Source organism: Macrobrachium rosenbergii, chromosome 42 (genome assembly GCF_040412425.1).
Source record: "Macrobrachium rosenbergii isolate ZJJX-2024 chromosome 42, ASM4041242v1, whole genome shotgun sequence".
In the NCBI taxonomy this organism is placed as follows: Eukaryota; Metazoa; Arthropoda; class Malacostraca; order Decapoda; family Palaemonidae; genus Macrobrachium; species Macrobrachium rosenbergii.
Genome location: NC_089782.1, coordinates 11,490,217 through 11,515,647, shown reverse-complemented (window position 1 = coordinate 11,515,647; position 25,431 = coordinate 11,490,217). Strand labels below are relative to the sequence as shown.

General features: G+C 37.0%; 1 protein-coding gene across 8 annotated transcripts in view; it reads left to right on the top strand.

The window, feature by feature from the left end:
- LOC136827939 (TOX high mobility group box family member 2-like) overlaps positions 1-25,431 on the top strand; it is a 1,122,506-nt gene that overhangs the window by 166,546 nt on the left and 930,529 nt on the right. For 4 of the 8 annotated variants that reach the window (XM_067085478.1, XM_067085475.1, XM_067085467.1 and 1 more), the window contains exon 3: positions 23,310-23,341. The exons of the other annotated variants lie outside the window; for them this stretch is intronic. The gene's annotated coding sequence lies outside the window, so the exon portion shown is untranslated. The remainder of the gene's footprint in view (positions 1-23,309; positions 23,342-25,431) is intronic. 8 annotated transcript variants of the gene reach the window in all.

Below are 25,431 nucleotides of genomic sequence, written 5' to 3'. Positions count from 1 at the left end.
TATATATATATATATATATATATATATATATATATATATATATATATATATGTATATGCATATATACTCTATATATATATATATATATATATATATATATATATATATATATATATATATATATATATATATATATATATATATATATTATTGTTACGTGGTGTCTTGGCTGATCAGTTATTGTTTAATTTACGTAAAGTTTCACGACCCTGCATGCCAAGAATACACGTAACCTGTCACTTGAAGCCACGAATTAACCTCAAAGACAGACGTTAATTAACCAAAGGTCGTCAGTTAAGGGTAATTAACCTTAACAAAGAATATTCAAGGAATAAAGACTTTATGATAAACGTCACCCACTACGGATGCAGAAAAATCTCTACTCGTTAAGATGGTATTAAATACAAAGACGCAACAATTCTCCCCAAACAATGAGCGCTAGGCATAACAAATACCAGAGTATTAAAAATGACTTGCTTGCCTAAATCCCCGAGACTTACTGGGATAATTGGGCTAACGCTAAACAATATAATAATTTGGCTTAATCTAGACTTCGTAATAGCATATCCCATAAGTGGTGGCTGGAGGATGAAACAAAGGAAATGGAAATACAGAAAAGTTATTAGTCAATTGACGAAGCTTGAACAAGAATCGGACTTACCTTGAACGTCGAGTCGTTTGCGCATACAACAGACACTCGGAAGTCTTGATACTAGCAGTCTTCCCAATTCACTAATTAATATAGACGTAGGAGCAAAAGTGGAGTAAAGGGACGAAGGACACCGTTCCGGCACGCTACGCGGCGTACTCTCTCGTTCGTGGCCTGTCTCTCTCTGACCTCGCTTGCATTCCGGCAAGGTGAGGCTGTTTGCATGACGCCCCAGGCACTCCGACCTTGACAAAGACATCGCCGAATGCGTAGGGTAAAGGGAAAGATAGCTTAAGGCCACCATTACTAGAGATTATTGAGTGAAAACCCTCTCTGAGGTTTAGGTCCCTAATGCCATAGGCATATTTTGTTTTTTGAACTACCCAGCCTATTCCTGCCTATGCGAGGACGCCGTCTGTCTCTGCTGTGATCGTTATTTTCAATTGCCTGGCCTACCTGCGGAAAGAGATGTTCTCTGTCGAGGTCAATCTGACTAATATTCCTACACATAAGTACATCGAGGGCGAACAGCAGTAATATTTATAAAAGCTCCCCCTTAAGAGGGCCTTCACTCCCTTTTCGGGCATGAAGGTCTGTCCTAAACAAGCTGTTCGCCTCTAGTAGGTTACTCTTCTTCCCCTGAGCAGATTAGTCCTGGTTAGCCTACCTAGCTACAGAACTACCTAACCCTAGATAGGATATGAGCTATAATCACTACTTTACCTAATTCTAACAGTACTAGAAGGTGCTTACGGTTATTATAGGCTACCTCCTACAATCATGATGTTTTTTAGACCTAGCCTAGTGGTACATTCTATGATATTCCCTAGCCTAACCTATCCAAACCTGACCGTAGCACCAACATAAGAGTTAATGTTCTAACGAGATTACAAAGTGGTTTATGTTTAATACAATTAATAATTACTAGTTAATTCATGAGGGTTGCCTCATATGATAAATGGGTGCCTCACTGAGGTCTTAGGCCATGCGTGTCATGAGCATCGTGGCTCGTTTCACAATAGTTAAGAGTATTGAAATTTGTTATGCTACTTACGTGATTACTGCGGCTCGGTGGTAAGTGGAAGGAACAAGGCTACTAATCTGATGTACCTTACTTAAGGCAGTCTAGGCTATGTACAAGAAAAAGAGATCACACTGGCTACCTCCTCTGGGCAAGTGGCCAGGATCACTCTAAGATGGTAGGGCACTGTGCCGAGAGGGCACTAGTGCCTGGATGAGCTTATGGCTCGGCAACTACTGGGCTCTCTTCCGCCCCTTCTTCTTCTTCTTCTTCGGGTTCCTCCAAGGCCTATCAGTAGCAGGCTTAGGAGGTGATGAGGGCACCAACTCTGGGGACAGGCCAGAAGGGCTAGTGGGCACGAAGTCAGGGACAACTTCCAAAGCTACAGGAGGGCTCCCTACTCCAGCTGCTGCGACAACCAGAGCGAGAGCGATCTCGACTCCTGTGTCCGAGGAGGCCAGTTCCTGGTCTTCCAGAGACGTGGTAACATTTCAATCCTCCAGTGGTTCTTCCCCTGGAATCAGATTTGGCAAAGAAGAAGTCTCGGGTGCTGGAGGCTCTCCGGTTGCGATGATCAACTGCATGGGGAATCCTAAATCTCCCGGAGGAGGATTTGCCTCATGATTTAGACCCGGCATAGGGGCCTTCTTTGTTGGTAGCTCAACGTCTGTGGCGGACGGAGTGTGGCACTGCTCAGTGCTCACAAGTGGCACTGGCAGCAGTTGAGGGTCAGGCATGCCTGACAAGGGGTCTGGAGGTGCAATACCTCGCGGACAACTTGGGTTTGGCTGCGGCAGAGATTCCTGCCCCAGCAGGAGATCGTAGCCTCTCCGAGAGTCTTGTTCGTGGGCGTCCGCTGGGCGTTGCTTGCTTGGGCAGCCCTCCCAATTTGTGGAGTGGTCTGTCCGCTTGCACGTCCTGCAGCGGTACTGCTCCTCCTGAATATCTCTTCGGGGAGAGGGAGGACCTCTTGATGGGCCAGCCCTTCGCGATTGGAGAGGGCTAGGCCTAAAATAGTTTGGTTTGTGCCCCTTCCGCAGACCACTTTGGTGGGCGGAAGGTAGGGGTTTGTCTTTATCGAGAGTTCTAGATGGGGCCTCCGTGGAGGAGGTAACGTAGCTGCGAAGTGGCGTTGGTAACGGGCTTCCCCAGAGAAGATCCCGACCCAGCAAGAAGGCCACTCCAGGTGTCGTAACCTGGAGTTGGACTGGGAACGGTAATGGTGTGGCCCTCTATCCACTTCATTTCCCACCGGGTTTTTTCGTCAACCATGGCCCCGGCTGGCATGGACTGTAAATATGGATTTAGACAGATGAATTTGCATAGAGCTACCTTAATTTTATTTGTTTTCTCATGAACGTATGCTTTATCAGCAAATTAATAAAGAATGGCTTGTTTTAAATATCGATTGATTTTTGAAACAGTATTTTCGACACATCAGGCTTATATGGACTGAATACTTCTGGCAGGCTGATGTGTATGGAATGTATTGATTTTGACTGATTATACAGTGTTGTGGAAAAATTGCAAGCCTCTTCAGTCGATATACGGATTATTTGGTATGACAGTTCTTAAAATTGTAATGGTTTATTGGACTTCTTAGACAGAAAGTGAAAATATACAATTTAATGAGATGCCAAGAGTAGATCGAAGGCAGTTTTAACAGTTAAGATGAAACCGGAAAGTGCAGCCAAGAAAAATGCCCCAAGAAAAATACTCCCGCCAACATAATTTAAAACAAATCAGAATGGGTCCTGGTTTAGACTAAAGCCAGGTTTATGGTAGCACCGGCGCTTACTCCTGGAGCAGCCTGTAAAAATTGATTTTTGTAGTATACGTGATTATACGACACTTATCAAAAGGCTGAAATACTATTTGATAACACTTTGGTATACGAATTATATGACAATTGTCCTAAGATAGAAATCTTACTGGATGACATTTCTGACTCTTTGTATTTTTCTTTTTAAAAATCACAGGTATCATGGTTTCTCATTATTAAAAGATCTATAGTTATAACAAAGTATTAAGGAACTAGCTGTAGTACTAACACACAACCAATAAAACATCAGTAACAAAATGGCTACCACACATTGCTGCTGAAATGAAGGTAATATTCACATACATATTTCCACTAACGCTTTAGCCTTGACGCCAAAGATATTGCAATGACAATAAGTAGAGTAGTCATGTTATCCACTACTCATTACTAGTGAAGTTGCATGAGTAACTACTATACACAAATGATAGTGCTGACCTCGCATTTTGGTTAAGTCTCCCTTGTAATAACCAGTTAATTACTCGAGGTATGGCCTAAGCCGTCTTAGGTTGTTTTTGAAATTACAGTGGTAATCATTATCAGTCAGGTGACTTAAGTAATCTCACCTTACCATTTAGGGATGGTTACCATTTGAGTGCGTGTTTTTTTTTCAGTAAGATTAAGCACGAACTCTTGCACTTAGAGCAGCCAGCAACATATCCATTTGTGCAATACGTCCGTAGCCTCAATATAATCACAAACTAACAGGGAGATCACTTTAGTAACTATCAAAAAAAGAAAATTTGCTCTAGTGATCGCCTGTATAGTTTGAAATCTCCTTTATCTAATATCATATCGTGGCAGTAACAGATGTGTGAACTTTCCTTTTCAATGGAATCGGGAGCATTTCGTTTTTAACAGCGTGTCTTAAAAGTAGTAGTTCAGCTCCTTATCAAAACCACTGGCTTATGTTACTTCCATCGGAGAGTTCGGAAACTGAGTTCTAAATCTAACCACAATAGAGTGCCATTATCTTATCTGTTAGCGTTTTTTTTTTTTTTTCAAAGACCACCAATAGCCCCAAAATTCAGCTCGTTATGATTGCAGGTTTTTGTGTAACTTTTTAACTTCCCTTGTAACGAGGATGCTTGGAACGAAACAGACTTGATGGCCATTGCAGGTTTTAGGACCACGGCTTCTGACAGTAAAAGGACGATTCAGATATGTTACCCGCGATCGTAAGTAACAAATGCGTTTAAAAGTCGATCACGTTATTCTATTTTATCGTAAACACTAAGTTTTTGACTCCGTAAAACTTGACAAAACAGAATCTTATTTTTTAGGTTAGGAAAATGTAAAAATATTAGGAAACAAAAACGGGAAGTAGCGTGAGACATAAGCCTCTTTCATTACTTTGTAATCATGGATTATAAAGAATGACAACATTGTTCTAATCGACTAACAAAATGGTGCAATAGAAAATCGTTGGTATAGGAATATTTTAGGGATTTGTAAGTAGTCAGCAAGTTCAGATAAGAGTCCGGAGTTTATATTGCCGTTCAGAAGATTAGAATCATGATCAAATGAGGTAAAGGAGCATTGAGTGAATGAAGGAAATACAAATAAAGGACGGTATGATATTCAGTCTTTCATGTTGTGTACATCTAAATCCTACAGACACGAAAGTTATTCTCATTACTTTTGCAAACGTACACACTAAAAGAAAAACCAAACTGGTCCGCAAGAGAACTTGGACGGTTGCTGAGGAACCACCCAGGGATTTGCATGCAAAGGACTAGTTAGGCCTGTAAATGCTAACGCAAATTGGGATCCATACAATTAGGTTTCGTTTGTGTACGAAATTGAACAAGTCCAGAAACCTGTAGCAAAATTTTGCCAGAAGCATTAATGAATTGCATATGCGAACCAGGAAACGAGGAAGGTGCTCGTGTCGCTGAACGAAAACTTGAAAATGCCAAGGACGAGCGTGCAGGGAATGGACTTCGTTGTTTATCTCATGCTCACTGGGAACACCGGCCTACCCTTAGGTAACGTTTCGAATCGTGAAGTACGTAGACGTAACCATCGTTCTATGATGTATAAAAAAAATATATTAATAAAATACCAGCATTACTTTCCTGTTGCGGAGATAAGAGGAGGGATGTTGTGGGTATAAGAGGAATATATCCACAGCGCATTTCGCTCCCTTTCATTTTAGATTGATCTTTTGTGTTGCAGTTTTCTTCCCCAAGTTTTGGAGTTGAGATAGATTCTCAAGTCTTCGTAATAAGTAGGTGTGTTGAAGGAGTCTTTCGACATCACATGCTTAATGCGTAAGGTGTAGTCAATAGATATCACATACTCAAGTACCGTACTAGGTTGAAACCAGAATTTGCTAACACAATAGTAATGACCATTTTCGTCTTGTAACTTACGGTGTACACACACACACACGCACCCACACACACACAGAGGTTCGTTATCATAGATGTAGAGAATGTTAAACAAGTCTACTGCAGAATATGAATATAATAACCTTTCTGCATTAAGTCATACCATACTGCCATTATGACTCGATATATTATGAGCATGAGGGTAATAGTACACCGAAATAATAAAAGAAATCAATATTATTAATACTGTAATGAAAACCCAATTCTATTTTAAATTCTCAAGTTAGCAACAGTATTCTGACATATGGTTTAGGACCAGTCCCTTTGTCAGACCTAGACATATGAGAATTTGGAAGTTGCCTGAGCAGTCCTAAGCGTATGTATGTCCATGTACATTATATATATATATATATATATATATATATATATATATATATATATATATATATATATATATATATATATATATATATATATATATATATATCTATATAAAATGTGTGTGTGTGTACGTGAGTGTGATTTGTGATTTTCTGGTCATGGTTGAAGAAGCATTACCTAAAATGCCCTTAGAATACAGAAATCTTAACTCAAAAGGCACTGAGGTACATGTGATTATAATCATGTCACAAGATATACGTCCCATTCATCTAAAAAATTTTTTTCCCACTGTATCCGTAGCTGTAATTTGATGAATATATATATATATATATATATATATATATATATATATATATATATATATATATATATATATATATATATATATATATATCTATATATATATCTTGGGAAACGCTTATCACGAGCCAGTTATAAACTCTAAATGAATGATTTCATTACTGACCTCTATTTTTGTATAAAATCTGACTGCTGTTGATTCAGGAAATCGTAAAAACAAGGAAAAAGGGGGAATTTATCTGGACTGAGGGGTCTACTCACAAGGTATTTGTAAGTAAACCCGTTAGGGTAAGTTCTAAATTACGTGTATTTACATAAAATGAACTATCAGAAGATGAAATGGACTAATCAGGCAGGCATGGCCTGAAAGGTTAATTATAACTGGGAAAACTTGAAGGTATATACGTCGGTGTGATGATGCTGATACAAGGCACAGTCAAGAGAGATTTCCACGGCTAACAAACCCTCTGTAAACGGAGAGATTCACGAATTAAAAGCCAGTAAGGACACAGTAAAATATGCATAGGACAAGGCGAGCATAGAGGGTGCCAAAGAATCCTTGAATGCACGATTTTATATATTTATTTAAATACAGGCATTTACATACTGCCGTAACAAGGCAATGTTGATATGGAAATACTGGCCCTGAGAAATGGAAATAGGAAGTTTAGTACAAGAATTAAAACAGTGTGACTGACTGGAAGAACCTTTGCAACAGATCACTTTACCTTGTAGAAGAGGTGGCCTCAGAGAGGGTAATTGCAGCGGGGGAAGGGCTAAGGGCTTCACTGTTAAGAATACTAAGGGTCCCTGCAAGATAGGACCACGTGGTAGGGCATGGCTCTCTGAAGGAGGCGTGAATGGAAGGGGAGATGTGTGTCTCGATTGCGTCCAGCAATGGCTCTCTCGTTCCTTCATTGAAGCCCTTATATGACTTCGGTCAAAGGTTAGGAGGTCACCCACAGGCAGATGGGTTGGTGTTGTTTCCTTATGCATATGCATTGTTTATGACTCAAAATCCAGGTGTTCCTGCTAGATGTCCTTTTTCTTAATCTGCCTCCCCGCCGCTATTCTGCCTCCGGCCAGACTTAGCTTCCTCACAACCTCGTGTCTGTAAACAAATTTTCCCGCAGCGTCACACGTTCGAGAAGAGAAAGTTGAAAGGGATATACAGAGTGCGATTAACAGATTAAGGGAGGGGCCAATATTCCTTTCGCCCTTCCTTGTCAGGCAGTGCCAAAATGCACTGTTGCATTATCCAGCTTTAAATTAAGCATTTGGTGGCCGGGATGCTTGGGAAGGTATAGCAATAAATATATATATATATATATATATATATATATATATATATATATATATATATATATATATATTATATATATATATATATATATATATATATATATATATATATATATTGTAATTAAGGGAGAAATATAGTTTAACATCGAATTCACATGCCTGGGAAATAACTTTCATGGAAGGCGAACTATAACTGATAGTAGCATCTGCCTGGTCAGGATTCGAACTTGGGCCTTTAGTATAGATACATTGATAGACTGTCGACTGAGACCATTCGGCTATCAAGGAAGATGTAATATGATAACGATAATTTCTGTACATATTCCTGTCGAATTCAGGCTCTGTACTGAGAATCGACATCAAACCGTCTCTACCAAGATAGCTGATTGGTTTGTAACCCTTGGCTAGTTATGAATTTTTGTCATATACCTGTGACTTTTATATTTGCAATATTTATATTACAAATACCATATTATATCGAAATCACTATACCTTGAGAAAAATTTACACCTAAGGGGGAATTAAAATGGGTAAGTGCTTCTGTGAGCCATGGCCTGGTTCAGAAACAGCGAAGGACTAGTGACTTGAACCATCCGGCTATTATTAAAATTCTCCTTGTGTGTCAGCTAGTCTTAACATATAGTGAATTCGATATTAAACGGTATTTGTGGCCTGATATTTGTAAAAAGTCACTTATATTATATATATATATATATATATATATATATATATATATATATATATATACATATATATCTGTATATATATTATATATATGCATACACACATGTATGTATATAATATATATATATATATATATATATATATATATATATATATATATATATATATATATATATATATATATATATATATATATATATATATATATATATATATACGTCTTTAACTCTCAAGCGGAGTAGAGACAGGAATGTATTTTAGCTTCTGATTTGGAACGTATATTTCTAGGATTAGGTTGCTAGCCATAGTATATATATATATATATATATATATATATATATATATATATATATATATATATATATATATATATATATATGTATATATATATATATGTATATGTATGTATGTATATATATATATATATATATATATATATATATATATATATATATATATATGTATATGTATGTATATGTATATATATATATATATATATATATATATATATATATATATATATATATATATATATATATATAAATGGACCTTTTTGGGGTGGGCGGTGCGTGTTTATGTTAGTTACTTTTTATAAGAGTACATTTTCCAGCTTGAGAACCTTGAATCATGTATTGCCCATTAATATTGTCTTCATTTAAGTTACTTAATAAAGTGCCTTCCATTAAATCAGCATGATGTGTTGAATTTTACGATTTATCACAAATCTGAAACTCGGCAAGTTTAATTATGAACAGTAATTGATTGTTGATGGCCTTTGGTGGTATATTGATAGAGCGACTTTTTTCCTTCCTAATGGATTCGTATAGTTTAACGCCCCTGCCGATTCGTATAGATAATCATATTTCTTCCTCTCATTCATAAGTATTATTTGGTCTATCTGGTGCATCTCAAAGATGAAAGGCAAGAACAGGTCTCCGTAGCTATTTGCTCAGGGCCGGTGACTGTCGCTTTTATTCCCAGTTTTCCTTTAAACTTTGAAACTCTTCCTTCTCGTGTTTTGACTCTTGTAAGAATCGTGTCAGCCTCTTTTTTAGTTTTCTGTAAAAGAAAACTATTGAGATGGCTATTTGTCTGTCACTCCCCACTTTTTCTCTCTGCCCGCATATCTTAAAAACTGCTGAGGCTAGAGAACTGGAAATTGGTATGTTGATCATCCACCTTCTAATCATCAAACATACCAAATTGCAGCCCTCTAGCCTCAGTAGTTTGTATTTTATTTAAGGTTAAAGTTAGCAGTGATCATGTGTCTGGCACTGCTATAGGTGCCAACAACACAGGCCACCACAGGACCGTGGCTGAAAGCTTTATGGCCCGAGGCTGAGAGTTTCGTGGGCTGTGGCTGAGAGTTTCAAACAGCATTATACGCTGTACAGAAAAGTCGATTGCATTTTTTACTTGTTTACGGCTGAGCCCACTTTAATTTTCTTGAAGTTCGTATTTACCTTCGGGTCCAAGTTTGATAAGAAAGATGACGTAGCCCGTCCATTCTTCCTCCTCGCTAGAAAAAAAAGTCAATAAAAATGTGACACCACTTCAGGAAATGTTTGATTGAAGCCAGTTGGATTCCTTGGCCCGGCTACTAAATATCCATTTACCTTACTCGTTCCCGGGGCTTTTATCAGAGAAATCATCAACGCTAATGATGCATTGTGATCTCTTAAACGCCTCGTTGACTCCTACTTGTTCTTCGTTACCCGTTGGATGGATGAACCTATCGACACCACCATCATCATCATCATCTCTCAGCTGCACTGAAGGTGCGTTCATTACCATATTATTCCTCGGTGCATTTATAATAGGGAACCAATTTGCATAGAGAAAGATGACCGGAGTTGAGCTGGTAATGGTGATGGTGATGACAGTGATGAGGTTGGAGATAAAAGTTGCTGTTCACCTTTCGTCAGGTAAGGGCGATGGTATGGACGTCGTTCGTCAGTGATTGAAAGTTTTTTCTCCATATGTATGGTTGACTGAGGCAGACTGATAGACGAGTAATGATTGACTCGTAGAGTCGTTATGTGTGGTAGTAATGTCGTGATGGAACCTTTTCATAGTGGTTTTCTTCTTTTCTGCTCCTTGTAGAAATGTTGTTAACTAGCAGTTGCTTGGATTGAGTTTTAATTGTTTTTTATCATGTTGGAATGTCTCTAAGTAACACGCATTACCTTTCTGGTTTGTAAAACACCTTTATAATGATACCAGATTAGCCGATATTTCTCTTTCGTTCAAATTTCTTGGACTAGGGTCTATACATAACTAGATTTCCTCGGATATGTTCACCTACGCAAGTTCGTCGACGAACTTTTGACTCAAACTATGTTTCTTGGCCAAGTAGAGAGCGGTAAATAGTAGATACATTGCATTGGCTTGAAAAATTCGAGGAGGTGGCGACCGAACTGAATTCTCCCAGAAATTGCATTAGTGCATTAGTAAAGACGGATTAAAGTCCTAAAGCCACGAGTATCTGGTCCGATAGGAATAAAGAAATCTCATGTCCGTCAGGCCAAGAAACATGAAGAGAAAAATTAATCTGGAGGCTATCGATTGATAAACAGTAATACTGTACTCAGATGCATGAAAAAGAGAAAAAGACGTAATAAGAAAGAAAAAGAAGAGATGCAAAAAAAAGCAGGGAAAAAAGAAGAAAGATAAGGATCAAGAGCCCACTTCCCCACATTTACTCTGGAAATCAGTAGCCTTCTACTGCCAACTTGAGAGTTCTCTCTTGCCAGAAATTTTCGCTGATTCTTATAATCTTCCTTCTCTCAAAAATGGGCTTGTGAAATCCTTTGTGGTCACTGTCCCACTTTTTTCATTTATTCTCCGTTTATTCAAGGCCAGATAAGGATGTGGGTTTGCTCATCCCATCGATATTTTCATTGGACTTTTGCGAACATGAAGGACGCTTAGGACAAAATATTTCTCTCATTTCCAGAAACCAGCCAGACAATCCAGCACTGAGAGTTAATCATGACTTTTTGAAGCCAGTGCTATTGATAGCAAAGGGAATGCAATCGTAGGTAATGGAAACACGAGATAGGAGAGTAAAGTAAGATAAACAGCAGTAAAAACTCAATTCTTTTGACCAAGATACTCAGAGGTGGAATGACAACAATGATACACACGGGAACGTAGTAAGATAGTTGTCAGGAGTAGAATGAAGTCGCAGATTGCTATGCGAGATGATGGTAATGAAATGTGCTAAATGTAATGGCACAGTAATTGAGATCTGAGACGAGGGAACAGTGAGAATCACCGGAGGCAGTCAGAGGAGCCGTTAGTTTGTGTGACCTAAAGATGCCGGTAGTGTGACTTCGAGAGGAAAAAGAGTCGACGGTTTGAATGTCAACAGTGGAAGTGGAGACAGGTAGGAACGTCTTTTTTAATCGAAGAAGGGCGTTTGCAGAGTCATTAAGATGACTGGTTCAGAAGGAGGAGAAACTGATTAAGGAAGTTAACGCAATAATAGGATAAACTATATTTTACGAGTGGCTGTAGTGGGGAGAGTAGATATGAGCTGCTGAAGACAGGTTTTTAGAAGGCTATGAATAGAAAAAAAAAAGTGTTCGTGTAAATCTCAAAATTAACTAAATACAAAGAACTAAAAATTAATAAACTGACAGAAGGCTGTAGGTGGAGTTGAAATATTTGTTGCTAAAACTGTTAGAAATGAAGAAGCTATTGAGCAAGGTATCTTTTCAGAACTGTTGATAGGAGTCGCTGTAATAGTAGAGGGATACTGGGGGGAGGGGTTCAGAGGCGAGGACATGGCAACCCGGACAAGGATCAAGAGGGTATGTGCCAGCCCAGCATCGCCCGAGGAATCTCTGCCGGTGTGGAGTGTGCTCGCTCGGAAAAAGAAGAAGAACCAGGTCATAATTGTGAAGGTATATCATTAAAGAATTAGATATTTTAAGTAAAAACTGATATATGTTAATGCAACGGCAGAAGTCAGAGAGAGAGAGAGAGAGAGAGAGAGAGAGAGAGAGAGAGAAGGGGTGTATATCCTGGATAAATATTTCTAAAAAATAAAAAAAGAAAAAAAAGGAAATAATAAAGCTTGCATCTCAAGGGCACACCCGTCCAACACGGCTGAAGATTCTTAAGAATGGATTCGGTGTTGCGACCCAAAGGCATAGAATACGCATCGTACGTCCCGGACCTTTTTGCAACCGTTGTCCTTCGTAGCCAAGCAAAGTAAAGCAGGCGGTGCTTATCCTATCACTGGAGCTGAAGGCGAGGGAATGCATGTACGGCTGCCTGTACGCGCATGTGTAAGTGCGTGTGTGTGTGTCCAAGAGGCCAAAAGGGGCGTGGCCATCCCGTGACCAGAGGGCAAAGGTCAGTTGATGGGGCTAAGGGATGGTGCTCCAGACCAAGTGGCCTGGCCATCCCTTCGTAGCCTCTAGCTGCAGTTGAGATCACAACCCACTACTTCTTTGGAATGGGATACTACAGAGGGGGGAAGGGGGAGTGGTCCATTAGGAGGGGTAAAGGGGAAGTCCAGCACTAGGGGTTGGTTAGGGGTAGGTAGTGTGTTCAATAGTGTGTGGTCGAGCTGAACAGTTGGGGCCCTGCTTGTAGGATAACAGTATTCGAAATATTTCGGTAATTATCATTAGTATTCTTAATAATAATGTTACCCTTATGATAAATATTTGTGTAACGTTGGCCAGTCATAAATATTGTTCGTTTTCATTTTGAATAGCATATTTACTTTTAATACTTCAGCTTATATTGATGCTAATAGCATTAATACGTTATGAAATCTTGAGAGCACATATATACTAAAGATAAAGATCGAACCGTGTATTTTAATTCTTTCCGTCATTTCGTACAAGATCTAGTTTCCAAAATAACCTATTGCAGATGGCCATCTGGTAAGAGTCAAGGAATCTCTCTCTCTCTCTCTCTCTCTCTCTCTCTCTCTCTCTCTCTCTCTCTCTCTCTCTCTCTCTCTCTCTCTCTCTCTCTATATATATATATATATATATATATATATATATATATATATATATATATATATATATATATATGTATATATATATAAATATAAAAACACACACACACACACACACACACATATATATATATATATATATATATATATATATATATATATATATATATATATATATATATATTATTTTGTACATCGAAATCAGGCAAATAACGCTATCGGTATAACTGAACCAAGTATTTTCACCAGAGCGCTGTAGTGAAAAATTAAACAGGAACTCAGATACACTGAGAAAACATCCAGGAAACATAGCATTGGACATGAGATCAGGCAACGAGATCAGTCCCTAGTTTTCCAAAATAAATTGAAAGGGAAACAGAAAAATGGGAAAAGACGATAAAAATAAAATATGAAGCTCACAAGGGGTATCATAAAAGAATCGGAAGGAGCAGTTGGAAACGGAGGCGATATAGAATGAAAATTATGGTAATAAATACATAAGGAAATATTTGATCAGTTCAATGCATGTACGTATTTTTTTGGTTGAAATGCTTCCTCACTACTAAATATTTTGAGCTGTCCTATGGTAGACATTTTAATAAATAGCTTTGTACAGTAGATGTAATTGTATTTACAGTATGCATGCGTGTATTAGTGAAATCAGTGTTCAGCTTTTAAGTGTCAGAGTAGTTCCTAGAAGGTGATGGATAGATGGAGTGAAAGAGGTGTTGAAGGTTGGGTCCTCAACATCCAAGAGGCGAGGGTGTGTGCCAGGGAGGGTTGAGTGGTGCAGTGGGTTTGGGGCAGTTTGAGATACTGGTGGTGTCTCTTCTGAGTAGGTGTATGAAGAGGCTAGTGTTGTGTAAGTTTTCTGCCCGGGGGTTTATCCACGATTCAGCGGTTTGTGCAAATGTGGCAGTGATCGCTGTCCTTTTGTTTTTCATTGGAGACGCCTTATTTAGGGAAACGGCTTTATTGTGTATGCGCTCGTGTTGTCATAGTTATATATACACATACTTTATGTATATGTAATAGCATATATGTTGTATATATGTGTGCATATACATATAATACATGTTTATATTTATATATGTATATATATATACAATATATAAAATATATATACATATATGTGTGTGTGCAGTTTTGAATTCTTATAATGATATGCTTGTTCTGTTTCACCCTACCGTCTTCATTGGGATGGTTGAATACGTTATATATTAATGAATGTCCTCAAAACGGCTATACCGCTAAAATAAACAGGATAGATTCTGCGTGTGCCCTGTATATAGGAAAAGTTAAGTATACCTTAGTTTTACCAGACCACTGAGCTGATTAACAGCTCTCCTAGGACTGGCCCGAAGGATTAGACTTATTTTACGTGGCTAAGAACCAATTGGTTACTTAGCAACGGGACCTACAGCTTATTGTGGAATCCGAACCACATTATAGTGAGAAATGAATTTCTATCACCAGAAATAAATTCTTCTTACTCTTCATCAGCCGGCCGGGGAATTGAACTCCGGCCCATCGAGTGACAGTCCGCAGTTCTACCGACTCACCCAACGAAGAGCTCCTGTACATAGGGAACGACAATAGAAGTAAATGGCAAAATCTAATATATTCTGTTTTCATTTCATGCATTCTTTTATCTATGAGTTATACAAGTTTGGTAATAAGTAGAAAATTTCCTTAAAACTGTGGTACTTAATTATTCCAAGTAGCTCCCCCAGTGAAGCATAGAAGGAAACCTTTCAATAATATCAAGTTCCCGAAGTGTTCTGCTTCTTACTCGGAAACAAATCCACGCTTGCTCAAACAAGCTTGCTCTCTAGTTCACAAAAAAAAAAAACATATATGAGGCATATGCCCACGTATATTGTACAGTGAGTGCTTGCACGAAATGACTGAACATGCTTGAGGATGCAGTGCGAATGGATGCAGGTCGCGTTTATGTTAATTATCTGTTAGCGTCCGTTAACACCTGAATAGTTCCCAACAGCTTTGATCCGAACGATACGAGGAAGATGTTCCATATAATATTTATTAATCATCGTCTGTTAAGGAAGATGCATTTTTCAATGTGTGCGATGTGATAGTATTTAGATATTTGGAATATATTCTGTCTGTAAAGATCTTACATATCGTTACAAATCTTTTAATATCACGGTGAAGCTTGCTACTTAGACCGCTAGTGTTCCTATGCCATTTTGCTATTGCCTTCTCTTATTTACCTAGCATACACAAGGATAACTTCGTCAGCGCTGGTGTGCTCAGCATATCCTAGATGATCTACTGGTATCAGAGTTCTGTACCCATTACTTGAAGCTCCTTTATCTTGTCTTATATATGTATATTGTGCTCCCTTGACTAATAGGTACATTTTGGTTCTTTAGAGTGCCTATCTCTGCGGATCCAAATAGTACGTCTTGGTAATACAGATATTCATTTCTGCTGGTCATCTCAGGATGAGAACCGCTTTAGAGCAGTTGCCAGACTGGATAAGATTTTATCAAATGCTGTTTATGTTAAACTATGGAATGAAGTCGGTTTTTTTTTTTTTTTAATATTCTGTGGAGTCATTTCGTCTGTCTTGGCCATTCTGGCATCTATAATTATTTAAATTGAAGCGTGCAGTATACATCGTATATTTGAAAAGTTCCAGACATCCTCATATTGCGCATCTGTTTGTTCAAATATACATTTATATTCGTATTTATTATAGGTGTGTATAAAGTATGTTGTATGTACAGAATTTGTTAGGTTTTAATTTTGATTTTCTAGGACTATTCTGCTTAGTGGCTAAGAAAGGATAATTTGTCGTTTAGATTATTTCTAACTCTACTCCAACCATGTTGAGAGAGAGAGAGAGAGAGAGAGAGAGAGAGAGAGAGAGAGAGAGAGAGAGAGAGAGAGAGAGAGAGAGATTTAATCCTAGATTTTCAGGCACATTAGCAGCTGAAAAAAAGATCCAACACGTCGATGGGTTAATTTTTCCTGGAAGACTTAAATACAGGCAGGATGTGGCAGTCATTACTTACAGCTAAATATTTATTGCACAAATATATCTCAGCTGAAGCCCGTGAAAAGGTTTAAAAAGAAACGACAGAATGCCAAGTGTTTTCGTGCAATTAACACATCTTCGGAGCACCAAGGAATTGGCACCAAGGTCTAAAGACCTTACTTGGCGCCTTGTAGTTTCCTTTTAAACTTTTCCTGTGGCTTCAGCTGCTAAACGAATCACGAGCATATTTGTGACTTTGGTAATATATATATATATATATATATATATATATATATATATATATATATATATATATATATATATATATATATATATATATATATATATATATATATGTATATATATATATTATATTTATATACACATATATATGCATGTGTGTATGTGTATATATATATATATATATATATATATATATATATATATATATATATATATATATATATATATATATATGTATATATATAGAGTTGTATCTATATATTATATATACTTAAAGGTCAGAATTACATTTCACTATACGTAAATAGATGTCTCTTTCTCTTTATTAATTATATGATATATATATATATATATATATATATATATATATATATATATATATATATATATATATTTAATGTAAACCTATCTGATAACATTTCAGAAGTGTTAATGTGGGTATGATATTATATATACAACTTTCGGAGTCTTGCACTGGCTATTCCCAATACTCCCCAGTGTTAACATAGGAACTGTAGGGTAGGTAACCACTTCCGTGAGAGTAATTTAAAACTGGTCAACTGCTCCCAAGTTCGAGGCTGCAACTAATTACGAAAACCTTGACAGTATTCCTTATTTTCTTTCATATTTTGTCTCGTTTTCTTTGTTTGCCGCTCAGATGTTACTTATCTGTTACTTATCTTGGCAGATTGCACTTTTGTGTACGTAATAAGGAAATGGATCAAATTCATTACCCAATGCATAACTGGGAAGTGCAGTCAGAAATTGCAAGCCTGCAAAGCAGCCAGAATTTAAATATGCATGCAATCATATATTCAGTTTACATAAAAAACTTCCGGTGTTCATTTAAAGAAATTTGATATGAAGATTTGTACGTTTTAAAATTCACTGGTGATATCTATAGTCATAATATATTTTATATTTTTTGCACATCGCATGAGCACTTGATTTCTGTCACCTGTGTCTGTCTTATGTTTCTGTGTTTTAACAGAACCTCTTAAGAGCGGTTTTAATAAAATAGGGGTAAAACCACTTCCCGAGTAACTTCCTCCCATTTTTTAAAACTGTCGACAGCTATTACAAAGATCAGAAAATGTTTCTATGGCAAAGATCAATGAAATATTCATCGGTGGCCCCCAGGGTTGAGGGGATCATCCAGTAAACTTTTTTCAGCACGGTTCCACAAGCTCCTGTCAGAGTTGTCGCGCAGTAATCCCGCTCACAGGCAGGAAACAGGCAGACTAAACCAAAAAACCGAGCCTCCTTGTGAATATCGTAATCTGCCATTTCTCCCTCTTCTTCTGCTCTATCCAGGGCAAAATGTAAATTGGTTGTAACTTATTTGATGTCATATATGCCAAGTTTTTCTCTTTGTTTAAACCAACAAGCAAATTGAACAGTAAGCCGTGGTGCTGTAAGTTTTTAACTCTCCTCTGTTGTTCTGATGCAAAAAAAACGAAGAATTTAGTTAACCTGTTGGTCCTCTTAGTATCTTTATTGAGCTACGTTCGCACAGCAGAGCTCTTGTGTTTGGTTTGGCTTTATGAGAGTCGGCTCGCTGCCTCATTTCTCAATTGCACATCCACAAAAGGCTTTATTGCTTATTGAACAACCTCCTCAAGCTAAGCGGACGTAAAAGTATATATTGTACACTCACAGGTTTGGGGTAGATCGGATGCCTTGAAAGAGACAGGAATTGGTTTTTGGTCAGATTACACAAGGTTTCCAGCACCTTTCTTAAAATTACTCGATTCTGTTGCATGTATGTATGTGTTATTGTGCTAAATTTGAAGACACGTTCTTATATTATATATATATATATATATATATATATATATATATATATATATATATATATATATATATATATATATATATAAAATATATATATATATATATATATATATATATATATATATATATATATATATATATATATATATATATATATATATATATATATATATATATATATATATATATACACACACACACATATAATACCAGAGAGTATATAATAGAGAGAGAGAGAGAGAGAGAGAAGAAAAATGAAGAAAAAGATGCCGGTTAAATAAAAATGAAGACACTGAAGAAAACTCCCGATTTTTTAAAGATGAGGATAAAATAGGTTTATTCTTATAGTTCTCGTAAAGAATTAAAGTATATTTGTCATTGATATACCAAGATTTGTATTCAAGAAAAAGAGATCTTATTTTATCCTTTCCTTAAAAAAAATTATGATAATCATGAGGACATGTGCATATGATTATCATAAGAAGAGTGAAAACATGGCCAAAATTATTTCAGGCCACAAAATCTTATCTAAATAGATTCATACACACATAAATGCACATATATACTTACATACACACTACATTATTTGTATATATATATATATATATATATATATATATATATATATATATATATATATATATATATATATATATATATATATATATATATATATATATATATAATCATTCATCTGCGTTGGCTTAGCCCTACATATATTGCATACCATTGAACTGGATGTATTTGTCAGAGCATCAGCAACTTTTCCAGCTATCATAGTTAATTGCAACTCATGATAAATTACAAGTAATCTTCCTTCTTCAATTTCAATACTACTGGCCATGAGGGTTTTGATCTATTGTTGAAACTGATTATTTTGTGCTCGAATAATATCTAGTTTCCTTTACATACTGAATCTTGAGTGGGCGACAAAACCGAGTTGAGGACGTTTAGAGTTTGTCCAAATCACTTGTTGATTTACTGTTAACTGGAGGGGGACAAGAGTAACACAATAAGTTTTATCACATCTTTCTAGTGACTTTTTTGGTATCTTTGGTTATAAGGAGACTGTCCTGAAGCCCCATCAAAGCCCCATTTACTTGATGGTTGATTTTTAGTATACCTTCAGCCTTGTCAATATGAGCTTCAACTATCCTCTTACATGTGTGGTCAAGAGCTGCTTGCAAAGTAAGCTCAGCACTAGTTTCGGTAAAAGTCATAGATTCAATTTCTGGGTGACACTTTGATTTTGCAAGCCTGAGTTTCTCAAAGGAAGGAAATAGCTTGCATTGAGAAGTTTTGTTTACTGAATTTCTGACTGCCAGGGTACTATGTCTTGCAAAATGTGCTGCAACATAAAGTGCAAGAGCATCATCGTCTGATAAAGACTTTATGACGCATGATGTAGATGATGTTTCAATGACTCGATGTATTTTCATAGCTCGAGTGGGAGATGCAATGGTAACCTTTCAAACAGATGCCAAAATGCTTTTTGTTCCAAGTGAGCTCTTTGCGATGCTGCCAATACAAGCTTTCCTGTTACATGTTGCTTTGCCATATCCATCGTCAATCGTCTTCTTGAGCGTTCACTCATTTCGTCATACGATTTTCTTTTACGTCCTCTGACGTGTTGTCCCTGATGATCTTCGAAGATTTTCTTGGGGTCTGTCGAAGTAAATACAAAATCTGTGTCCAGATATTTTGCCTCTTGAATTAGAAATCCTCTTCCTATTCGTCCGCATCATTGCCATTTTTCTGTAAGTCTGCTTATCAGTGCAGAGAGGGGTTTCTTGAAACTGTCCTGTATTTCATCAGATATATCGATATCTTGATCTTTTAGATTCTTTTAAAACACACTTCTTTCCAATCTCCATATTACGTTTGGAGTGACGAACTACTAAGGGATTCAGAGCCGATGAAACGATTTTTTTTCGACAACAACTTTTTATCAAAGCATCGGTCCTGCCTAATTTTTTTTTATTTAGGACCTAAGTTCGATAGTTTTTATATTTATAGAGTAAAATGAAGTCGCCGATGCCGGAACCGAGAAAACCACAGACAAGGTCCTAAAACCATTCGTGACATAAACAAAATATGACGTCATGAGACTCCGCTCATCAACCAGGTAGGCAGTAAGTCACTAACAGGTGAATTCGACAGTGACCAGCAGGATGTGGAATAGTCTCCGTGGTTGCAAGACTGTATTTGTGCTACGGCTTGCCACTTTGTATACAAGCGAGAAGACCCATGGCAAGATTTACTGTTGCGTGAATAGGTAATTATTTTTATAGTGGGTAATAGTTACCTGGCAACACTCTTGCTGCAGCAAATAGAAGACTATAGTCTAGAAACCTGATTTAAAACAAAACGGATTGTCTTTTTGTTTTCCAGCCCCGAACAGATGTGGATCTAACAAAATAGACTGGTTCATTATGTGGATGAATTACATGCATTGAATTATTTGTAAAGTAGAAACAATACGAATATCAAGAAAATGGAAGCATTCCAAGCTAACAACTTAGTCCCAACAACTGCTGTGGAAGTTGCGATGAAACCGCCATAAAATAATAATAATAATAATAATAATAATAATAATAATAATTAAAATAATAATAATAAAGCTATTTAGAATGACAGTGCAATCAAGGGGACGATGACAAATCCTGCTCGCCATCATTGATATTGCTGAAGCCTAGGATGGGTACTAATATCAGTTAGTAATCATATCATCGGCAGTGAAGACGTTTTCCCATCGGCTTCTCTTCACTGTGGCATGACCATAGGTTAACGTCACTATTGTGTTCAAAACCCTTACATGCGATTTTGATGGCTCTGGCATAGGTAGCTCACTTTTACTCTGATAAGTACCAGAACTGTTGAACTTAGGTACTAAATAATACTTGCAAAAATTAGGCAGGGTTATAAGTTATACTTGACAACTTTCACCTTTACCCGATGCTTTTATAAAAAAGTGTTGCCGAAAAACCGTCTTTCATTGGCTCTGAATCCCTTAGTAGCTCCCCAGCATTTTTCAGTGCCGTAAAAATCTTTATCTTTATAACTCGCAACTCCATAATTGAATGTTACAGTACTGTATAAGATGTCGTGTCAGCTTAATTGCTGTAGTCACTAATGCGAAACAGGAAAATAGTTGAGGAATACGTAACACCCTTGTGAAGGTGAGGATTAACAACTGACTGTAACTGAAACGAAAAAGAAAAAACCCGTTACTATTAACAACTGCCAGATAACCTGTCGCCAATGGCGTCATGTGTCTGGCTGTCGCCGGTGCATTCACAAAGTTAAAATAATTGGTTCAGATTCAAATAGGGGCAGACGAAAGTAGCAATTTTTTTTAAGCAAGTTAAACAGACGTTATATTTTAGAGGATAAGTGGTTTTAAGGTGTTGACTTGTGTTGCCGAAAGCTTAGTAATGAAATTAAAAGAACAAAAATTAATTTTTCTTAATTTTGTATATGCAACAAGGTATAAGGATGAAAAAGTAACAATGTTATCCATGACAGAAAGTAAGCAGATCCGAAATCTTCCAAATAGCTGATAAATAAGTGATATGGTTACTATAAATGTACTTTGAAAAATGTACAGTTCATGGAATCATGAAAATCGAGAATTTTCATCCCCTTAGATCACAATTTTTCGCATACATACGGAATAACTGATTTTGAAATATTCTGTGACATAATCCAAAGACAATGCAAATGGTAAAGATGAAATCCATTATCATACATCTCATAATGTGTGTAATAGTTTTAATAAAATTCAAAGATGAAAAAATTAATTTTGACCACGTTCAAGAGCATTTTACCCCACTGTAGCGACACCAAGTTTTCTGACAGAATTCGACGAATATCGTGTGATAAGTAAATGACAGAAGTATGAAAATACTGTTTTTGTATAGCGCGAACGATTTTGCAAAAGGCAGATAAATACTGTTCGTAGGGCCAGTCAGGTTACAGCAAATCCTAAAGATAAGGAATCTTATTCAGATTGGGTTATATTGCTGACCTTTTTTTGGCAACGCCTATTTCTATAATCCTTGGAATAAAGTCATATAAAGTATTGATCCAGTTAGGTCTGCCTCAGACATCCGACTTTTCTGAACGACAAGAACTGTAAATATTGGAGCTGCATTCTGGTTTTAATGGTGTCATATTATGTAGATGAGTTCATCAGAGATCTCCTGTTTACAGTCGTCTAGATGACAGCATTTGTAGCTTGAAGTTAGAAAACTTTGTAAATTTTTGTAGCATTTGTGGATTCTGGTCAGATGCTTCAAACTCCGTAATTACGAAGGCCCCTTAGGGGAATAATGCTGTCAATGCACCTCTCACTTTGCACTGCAGACATTACCTAAGGTTCTTTGCAGCGTCCCTTCGGCCCCTAGGTACAACCCCTTTCTTTCCTCTTACTCTACCTCCATGCATATTCTCTTTCTTTCATCTTACTTTCCACCCTCCCCTAATAATTGTTTCATAGTCCAACTGTTTTGAGGTTTTCCTCCTGTTGCACCTTCAAACCTTTTTACTCTCAGTTTCCCTTTCAGCGCTAAGTGACCTCATAGGTCGTGGTTCTTGACCTTCGGTCGAAATTTTAGATTCCATTCCATTCTTAATTACGAAGGCAGTTACGTTGAATTTGACCCGAGGATAATGGATTTTGCATGCTTAGAAACTGGATGTAATTTGACGGACCACATATTTAATTGCTGCTTGTACTTTAGAAGCCCTTCTCCATATAAAACACGACTGACATCTGTCTTCTTGTTTTGCTTTACAGGTTGATCAAAGCCAGCCAAGAACATCAGGAACGTAAGTTGACATTTTTATTTTCTATTATATGGACAGTCGACTACTCCTGTGTATAGGGGATATGTGTGTGTACTGTTAAAAGCACATTCAAATGTGCACATTTCCGTGCGTACCCGCAAACTGGGAAAATTATTTATTCCGTCTATGCCACTAATAACAAGTATGCAAGGTAAGAAAGGTGAAGAATAATGTATGTAACAGACATTATCTGGACGTAATTTACTGTTTACCTAGGAAATATCACTATCTCTCAGTAAATTTTGTACTCATAAAAGTGGAAGTTTTATTGATAAATTTTCTCGTCAACCTACGTACGTAGCAATATTCGTTGACGTTTCAGTTACCCCATAATATTCCGCTTGATACTTACTGTTTCACCTTTTAAAGGACTCGGTTATTATTATTATTATTATTATTATTATTATTATTATTATTATTATTATTATTATTAGTAGTAGTAGTAGTAGTAGTAGTAGTAGTAGTAGTAGTAGTAGTAGTAGTAGTAGTAGTAGTAGTCGTCAGAAGATGAACCCTATTCATATGGAACAAGCCACAAGGAGTACTGCCTTGAAACTCAAGCTTCGAAGAATATGGTGTTCATTTTAAAGAAATAACAGATGGTAATAGGAAGTAGAGAAAGAAGAGACCATGTGTTAGAAAAGAAAAAATAAATTTGCAAATTAATAAATAAATAGATAGAAATGTAAGTAAATTATCAAATACATGGGGTAGTAATGCATTGCATTTTCGCTTTAACTTTTTAGATTACAATTGCACAACGTCCTCAGGAAGTCCACAGTCTAACGATGTGAGGAATAAAGGACCTCTGGAACTGGGAGAGCTTCGATAGTAAGGCACATTTACTGCATTATTGGTGCTAATGTTCAGCAAGTCTGGTAGCTCTCGGCAGGAAAAGAGGATCAGGGATCAATTGTGAAGGTGAAAGATCTGTGTTAAAATACAATTTATGAAAGGAACCAGTGTATCTTGAAGAGATAAATCTCTGGCAGAAGCAGACATCCACACCGGAGAACAGTATCAAGTAAAGGAATGACAAGTGACCCAAAACAGGTTGCATTGATTTTAGCACTGATATACGAGGCCTTACGTACAGTACCTAACTTTTGTTCAGCATTTGCTGACACTTTTATTAGATGTTCCTCAAAGTAAGATGCAAGTCAAAAGTCACACCAAGTATAGTTAAAGCTTCAGACTCATTTAGCAGATTCCCATCCACCTGAAGGGGAGAATGTCTTGGAAAATCTGTACGAGATCTATCAATCAGTAGTTTTTTCGCTTTACTGGGGTTGAGCCTCATATCCCGTCGACTACACCATTCAATAATCCTCGTCATGTCACGATTGAGGTTTAGGGTAGCTTCATTTCTCGTAAGTGGAGACTTTACTACACCCACAAGTGTTGCATCATCGGCATACTGAACAGAATTATCCAGGCCAACAACCACACCACTTGTGTACACTAAAATTAACAGTATACCAAGAACACTATCCTCTGGAACTCCAGACACAATAGTCTAGGTTTGCTAGAGATCCCATCAACAGCAGCTCACTGCTGCCTACCTGTAAGGGGATCTTGAAGTAGTAGTAGTAGTAGTAGTAGTAGTAGTAGTAGTAGTAGTAGTAGCAGATTTGTTTAATGAAGAAACTGCGGACATTCTTTGTATGTAATTAAAAAGAAGCTAAAATTGTAGTAAATCGATGTACGTTGAGATATCGGTCTGCTGTCATGTTGTAAGGAAGACAGAGTAACAGGTACAAAAACTTAATTTCCTTCTGTGATTTTGCCACTTAAACTGAAGCTTACCAGAAAAAATGGCGATAGTGTTATATTGAACACACATGATGAAGAATGAAAGTTGAAAACATATTGTTGGGAGGGCCATAAATCTTTGCTGAATTAGTTATGAGGAGGGGAAGAGGTAATGATGCTAGGTTATCTGAATGCAGAATTGTTAGAGAGAGAGAGAGAGAGAGAGAGAGAGAGAGAGAGAGAGAGAGAGAGAGAGAGAGAGAGAGAGAGAGAGAGAGTTACAAGGACTACGATGTCTCAAATACTTATTAGTCCATCCT